Here is an 8,285-nt window from a genome sequence, read left to right on the forward strand (position 1 = left end):
ATAATACTTTCTTTGTATTATTTTGTGGTATTATTAGCCTCTGCTCTGCCTAACACAGAAACTTAGTCTGGTCGCTTATAGAAAACTCTTGAATATGCTGAGCTGCAAAGAGCTCAACTTCTGACATTGCCGGTCCTATGGATAACCCACTACTACAATGGGCTACTGGAGTACATTGGATTATTTTGCTGAATTCACACATCTACATTATTTAAATGGCAAGGGAATACCCATCTCCGACAAGACTAAACAAAAAAAAAGGGATATGAATGAAGGACCATTTTGCATCTGTATATAGAAAATAGGATAGATATACAGCTGCTTTCTCTTAATTCAATAGAAGAAAGATTTGTACTAATAGTGTTTGAACAGGATATCATGTCTGCATCTTGGACTATGAATAATCACTACGAAGGCAACAATATGCAATGTATTATTTAAACTGTCCTATTAATTGGTTTTGAAGCTGTAACATTGCTATTTGTTTCTTAATAAAATTAATAATAAAAAATAAAACTATTGATTATCACTTTTCTCATTGAGATTTTAAAGTCAGTCACTTTCAGACTTGCTTTCCTTTGAATCCATTCTAGCCCTGCTCTGAGCACTTGGATTGCCCACTGTAATAGCATCGGTCTCATGGAGCTTAGTCTATCAGCTGTCTGCCCACCAGGGTCTACATTTTATTCCAAGAGTCACTATTGCTTTAAGGTGGCTGGAAGAATGAAGAGCTCTCTTATGCTGAGACATTCTCAGGGTCTCTGATGTTCTAGTCATCTAGGATTCAAGTTTACGTATATGAGACAGAATCTGCTTAAGTCCATCTCTCCCCATTTGGCTATGGATATGAAGGCTTGTACTGGAGGCAGTGTGCTACAGCAGGTTGTTTGTATCATTAAAAGTTCTGAAGGATTCAGCATCACTGGATAATAATGTGAAACAGAGTGAAAGTGCATGACCATATTCATAGCTTATTCTTGTTCCTAAATTTGTACCCAGCTCTTTTTATCTCTATACAGCCTGTGGCTTTATAAATTAAATATGAGATATAATTGACAAATGTGGTGAATATTTAATTAAAAATTGATCATATCTCCACAACAGCTGCAATCCAGGTGCTCTGGAGAACTGCCGAGAGGGTAGACCCTCCCATTGCCTTCACTGCTACTGCAACCCAGGTGAAGCACACATAAAGGCTCGGAGAACTACCCCTCCCTTGCTTCTGCCATGACTGAGGTGAAAGAAACAGAGTCCAATGCCAGCAACACTGTAGGTTCTCAACGAGGGTACGTAGGATGGACAGGTGGGACGAGTGGTGTAAAAAATCTGAGGTAGTAATGATGATATTAGTCAATGAGTGGTAAGTTAGATGAACCAGTGTTATGCTCAGGGATAAAGACACACAGGATAGAAACAGGTTGGGACCACCCTTGTACTCTCTCTCACTCTGATCTTCTAAATGGCTGGGGCAAACTCCATCCACAAAAAAATAATCCCATTCCCCAAACTCAGAGATGAAGTAAAGATAACTCCTTGCTTACACTCTCATCTTTCTCTTCTGCCATCTTCAGCTTCCCAAAGTTCATGTGATCATCTTTTTCCTCCAGCCTTGCTGCTACTTTCTGTTCAGTTATCTTTGTTCTATCCAATATCCTTCTTAAATCTCCCCACTATAGGATACAATCATTCCATCAAGGGGAAACACTTTGAATCAAGCTCCCAGTTTATAATCCTCCTGTTATATAATTCTAAGTTTTGCTCCTACAGTTTAAAGTAAAAATTTAATAGTTGTCAGAGTTTGTCAGTTTCTAAACTGTGCTTGATACTACTGTTATTTCTAATGGTACTACTGTAGCTAGGATGTCATTTCTGTTGTAATCAGCTGTTCCCCCTTCTGTAACAATATGGGAAAGCTCCAGGATAGTGTTATCACAGCCCACCACCAAAGAGCTTGAGACTGAGCCAAACAGATACTAATATCTCACTCTGAATTAACTGGGAAGGTGGGGTGTCAGAACAATCAGAAGCTAAGAGCCTCCTACACATAGAGGATATCCCCGAAGAACAGAATCATCCTAGAGAGGACTTGATACCAGTGATAGAGCAATCTACTACAAAAATTTACAATGATCAAAACAGAAAACAAGATGCAACCTCAGACCTCTAGACCACCCAAAATAAGTCCAGGATATAAGATAGGGGCAAATGGAAGACACTCACCTGAAATTTCTGAAATGAAAACAATGGAAGAAAAGAAATAAATCTCTGAGGCTATAGAGGAAAACAGACAAGGATTAGTCTCTCTATTAAAAAAACAAATGTTACCATTCATAAAGGAATTGTTCACCTAATGTAGAGATAAAAGAAAAAAGATGATGATAGGAAGAGGAAGGAAAATGTGAATGATCAATACAGTAAAGAAATAGAATGCATGAAATAGATTCAAACAGATTTCCAGGAAATAAGAAATTCCACTTAAGTCTGGAAGAACTGTTTGAACAGAACTGAACATAGACTTTTAGATTTTGAAGACAAGATCACAGCTAGGGATAATGGAAGAAAAGATCTCTTTAAAATAATAAGACATCAAGAAATAACCATCAAGTATTTAACTAAGTATCATATGCGACTGCCTGGCAAGTGCAAGGTCCTGTGTTCAATTCCTGGTAAAAGGTAAAATAAATAAATAAATAAATAAATAAATAAGGAAAGAAAGAAAAAAAGAAAGAAAAATTCATCAGCTGGAAGATGATACAAAGTTAAAACAAGATATTCTGGTAGGTGTTAGTGAAAAATTGGGAGTCAACACAAATGACATACAAAGATTATTGGAAGAAGTAATAGAAAATTTTCCAAACATGAGAACAGAATCTGACATACAGTTACTGAGGCATATAGAACTCCAAATATCCATGAACAAAAAAAAAATGTATACCCAAACATAATAATCAAGATTCAGGAAATTCAGCACAGGAACAGAACATTAAAAACTATTGCAGGAGGATTCAACCCAGAGCGCAGGCCTGGCATGTGAATGAGACTGCCTGGGGCCCAATGGATCCTCATTCGACACTGAGACCATGGCCAATGCATTAATGAGACTGCCTGGGGCCTGCTGGATCCTCACTGGACACAGAGCCGAGGCCTGGTGTGTGAGTGAGAGAGCCTGGGGCCAGCTGGACCTTAATTCGAACCAAAGCCCAGGCCCTGTGTGTGAGTGACATGACTCAAGTCTCACTAGATCCAAATTCAACTCAGAGCCCAGGCTAGGCATGTGAGTGAGACCATCTGGGACCCGCCAGATCCTCATTCAACCCAAAGCCCAGACCTGGCATAGAACCCTGCAGCAGAACTCTCTGCAAAGAGGCTAGAGGCAAGACCAACCCAGCTGATTCAGGGTTCAACTCCAAGGGCTACAAAAGGCAGAACTGGAGCACAGCAACCAGATCCAAGCCACACCCACTTGGACGAGTTTGAACTTGGTAGATATGGACCTGGTGTGAAGGTAAGAACTCTAACTAAGCTGTACACCAAAGATTAGAAGACAGTACTATACAAAATGACAAAGAGAAGGAACAAAATGAAGTCTGAGGTCCCGATTTCACCCAGAACAAATGCAAGAGACAATAGCATAGAAGAAATTGGAAATCACACACCTGAATCTCTGAAATAATAGCGTCTGAAGTAAAGAAACAACTGCAGAAAGGTATACAGGAAATTAGATCACAAATAATTTCTGAAGTAAAAAAAAAGAAATGATAACTATAATGAAAGATATATGAGTGCTTCTAAAGAAAACACTGATAAAAAATAGAGCAGAATATAAAAATGATGGAATCCTTGAATAAGCAATACAGGAAATAAGTAGAATGCATGAAGCAGATTCAAAATGGTATATAGGAAATTAAAACCTCAATCATAAGATGGCAAAACCGTTTGAATGAAAGTGAAACTAGACTTTTAGACCTTAGAGACACCACTGAAGTTAGTGAAAAAGTAAGAAAAGATCTCTTAAGAACAACTATGAGGCAGGAAAAAAATAATTCAATACCTGTAAGATGAGGGAAAGATAAACAACTTGAGACTAATAGACATCAATGAGAAGGAAGGAATCAATACAAATGATATAAAAAGAATATGGATGGAAGTAATAGCAGAAAACTTCCCAAATATGGGGAAACTATCCGTTACATTTAGGTAACCGAAGCATATACAACTCCAAATAACATCAACCCAATTAAAATCACACCCAGACATATAGTTATCAAGATCCCAGAAATTCAGCACAGGAACAGTGTAATAAAAGCCAGTAAAGAAAAAAAACGGAACACACTTAAAGGAAAACCCATCAGAATGATGGCAGATTTCTCTTCACAAACCATCAAGTCAATAAGAGCATGGAGCAAAGTACTACAATTCTTCAAGAAAACAAATTTCAACCCCGTCTGATACACCCTGCAAAACTCTCTTTCAAGTATAATGGAGAAGTGAAATACTTCCATGACAAAGAACAACTTAAAAATTTTATGACAAAGGCAAGCCTACATACACTACTAAAAGATGTTCTAGACAGGGAGTGAAATGACCACAACTCCATGAATGACAATGGAAAGAACCCACCAAATAGGGTAAACAGTTAAACACAGAAGAATAAGAGATATACAAAAGCAGTCTTTCAGTTATTCTTTTGTATACAGCAGAAAAATATTTCCATAAGCATTCTCTACAAATGAACTTGTCCTGCACCCAAGGGTCATGATTCTGTCTGGGTCTACAGGGTGGATATTTAGGAAATAGTGGTAGCTCAGTCCCACAAGTGACAACTGATCACCAGTAAGTCTCATAGACATTATCCATGTCCGCGGAACACTTCAACTTTGTTCAATATCCTATCTCCAAACTTTTAGAAGTGCTGGTCATATATTTTCCATTCCAGTATTTATCTTATGTTTTATTCTTAGTAATTCTTTGCTATCATGAAAACCTTTTCTTAGATCAATTGTTTTGAAACATTTAATTTTTAATTAATTAGTATTTAATTTTCTGAATATTGCTTAATCTTAATTTTTGTTTTAAGATTTATACTACATCTTTGGCTTACAATTAATTTAAAATACTTGGTATGATATTTTATCCTAGTATTAAAAACTTTAAAAAGTATATTTCCATTTTCCATTTACTTTATATTACTTCTTCCCTGTCTTTTATGCACTCACTCACACACACACACACACACACACACACGAAAAAAATACGTGTATAACCTGACATAAGATTGATACTGTTTCATAGAAATCTTTAGTGACCTTTTAAATGCATTTATCTAATATATTTTATATAGTCCCACATTACTATCATGAGCTCTTTATTGTTCATCCAGGAGCATACAGCAACTTCTCTTGCCTTCTGAATTATGCTCTTTGTTATTTCCTATATGCTACATCTGGAGGTATCAGAATATTTTGAGTTTGTATAATTGGAAAATATTTTACATTTAGTTTTCAAAGGTATGTTTGCTAAGTATAAAATTCAAAGAGGACTGATCTTTTTTTTCTTTCTTTCAGTCCTTTAATTAGTCTAGTTTCTTATATGCTCGGTCTATTTTTTTCCTCTAATATGGAATAAGAGGCTATTTAATTTTGTTCTTCTATAACTAATATTTTTATGTACATGCTTTAATTACTTTTTCTTTACAATAAATTTTGGACAAAAAGTGGAAAAATTTTAGCCAATTGTTCCTCAAAAAAGAACTTACATTTAGAGTAAATAAAGATTTGAAAAAAAATCAGAGCCTTCCAAATTCAAAGACCCAATTCAAAAATGGGCATGTGATATAAATACTTCTCAGATGAAGAAGTGCAGATGGAAAATAAATATATTAAAAAGTCATTTAAAAGATTCAAATTAAAACGACCCTGAGAATCTATCACATCCCAGAAAGAATGATTATCATCAAGAAATCAAACAATTACAAATGCTGGTGTGGCTGTAATGAAAATGAAACCCTTCTGCACTTTTGGTGGAGTATAGCCTGGAGCAGTCACCTGGGAAATCAGCCTGGTGAGTCCTCAGAAAGCTAGAAATAGAAGTTCTTTTTTGACCCAACTATTCTCTTCTGGGTATCTTCCAGAAGAATTAAAAATGTTGTACCCCAGCAATATATGTTCACCCATGATAATAGCAGCACAATTTGCAATAAATAAATCTTGGAGACAAATCAAATGCCCATAAACCGAGAAATAGATAAAAAAGATATGGTGTTTTTATATAACGGAGTACTAATCATCTCTAAAGTAGGATAAACTGGGGATTTTTATGGGTAAATGGATGCAACTGGAGATCATACTCATTAGCGAAATAAATCAGACTCACATGGGTAAATAACGTATTGTCTCCATAATGTGAGAAACTGAGAGAATGAAGCCAAATATGTATAACAGATATTGTGAAATGGAAGAAATTGTTAAAAAGGAAAAAGGAACCAAAAAGGGGAAAGGAATGAAGGGTAACGAGCAAAAAATGCAAGTTAATTATGCTATCAGTGTGTCTCAGTTCATAGAAAAGGAAGGTTTGTGCTTATTTCAATTGGAGAATTTTTATGCTTATCTTTTACTCTGAATATGTTAAAGATAATAATATGCAATGCAATGTATTACCTTTAATTATCTTCCTATCATCTTGTTATAAAATTTACTTTATCTTTTTTTAAATTTAATTTTATGTATTTGGTACAGGGCCTCACTAAACATCTTGGACTTGTAGTGATCCTCCTGTTTCAGCCTCCTCAGTGCTGGGATTATGTTCATATGATACCAGGCCAGGACTTGGTGGCTGGCTCAGCACATCCAGAGGGAAGGCTGACATGGCGTGTGGTGCCAGGGATTGAACTCAGTCCCTGTGCTTTCCCAAGCAGGTGCTTAGACCACAGAGCTACCTCCATGGCCCTACCTTTTTGTATCAAATAAAAAATGATCACAGCAAAAGATACATTGTCATTAATTTTCTAAGTGCTTTCCTCTCTTTGAAGAACCTTTTCCTGCTTTCTTTCTTACCCCGTTCTGAGGCAGCTCTGGAAATCGCATTTCTTGAGTGTTCTGAGCTGTACTGTTGTAGCTACTTTAATAACCTGAACTCAGAATATTTGCCTTTCATGGCCATTTTGGCTCTGAAGAAGACCCTGAAGTCACACAGTTCCAGACCCAGTGAATAGGTGAATGAGGACATACTTTGTCTTTTATTTGATTGAAAGTGCCATATAAATATCAATGTGGGGCAGAATTGTCATGTTGGAGACTGAAAATGTTTGTCAAGCCATTTTCCATGTATATCATTTCTAAATGCTGATTAGTCTTTTACTTTATGTGCTCACCATAGTATATCTGGGTACAGATATGGCTTCAGTGGTTCCATAGTCCATGGTCATTGTACCCTAATCATAGACCCAAGTTTCTTCTCTTTTGGTGACATTTCTTAAATGTCTGGAATCTGATGTGGTTGCACAGAGAACCACGATGAAATTCCATTTTTATGATTCATGATTTATAGCATGCTTTAAAAGCACTTCCCTGACATAGTTCATAACCAACTGACTTCACTGAACAAGTTGAAGGGTGTCACACACTATCACTAAAGCATGCAGCACTCTGTGTACTTTACTTGTCAGGCTCTGTATCTCTGTTCTCAAAAATGTCAAGCAGTGATTCCACTTGGTTTTTTGTTCCTTGATCCACTGTATCTCGGCCTGGAAAAAGACTGTGCATGGCAGTTTGGTTAAGAAATTGTCAATGAATGCTTCACATATGGTTCCTACAGTGTTTCTGCCAAAGCTATATTCTTGCCAAAAATGAGTTTTGTAGATATTTCCAAGTAAGGAAATCATGTGAATAAATTAACTCTTATCAGATGGTTCAATTCCAAATTGAGTGCTAGCTAGGCCTTTTAACATGTTAGAAACTAATTTTGAAGGAATTTAAAATATATTCTAAAACACCATTCTTTCTCATCTTTTATAAAGAGAACTACACATTAAATTTTTATTATTTTAGACACAAAAATATTCTCCTTATTACCTCTGTCACATATATGTGCTCCCTGCAATTGAAGGTATTCTTGCTATGTATTTGGTCTCCTTGTAGTTTAGTTGCCAGAAAGCTTGGGGCTGAAATAATTACCTTGTGGAATAATTGTTTAATTTTCAAATTAGTATTTATATTTTGTTATATAACCTAAATATTGAGGTTTCATCTTTATTTCAAAATATTTTAAATATTAGCAAAGCAGAATGA

This window comes from Octodon degus, unplaced genomic scaffold (assembly GCF_000260255.1).
Source record: "Octodon degus isolate 3935 unplaced genomic scaffold, OctDeg1.0 scaffold00187, whole genome shotgun sequence".
NCBI classification, from domain to species: domain Eukaryota; kingdom Metazoa; phylum Chordata; class Mammalia; order Rodentia; family Octodontidae; genus Octodon; species Octodon degus.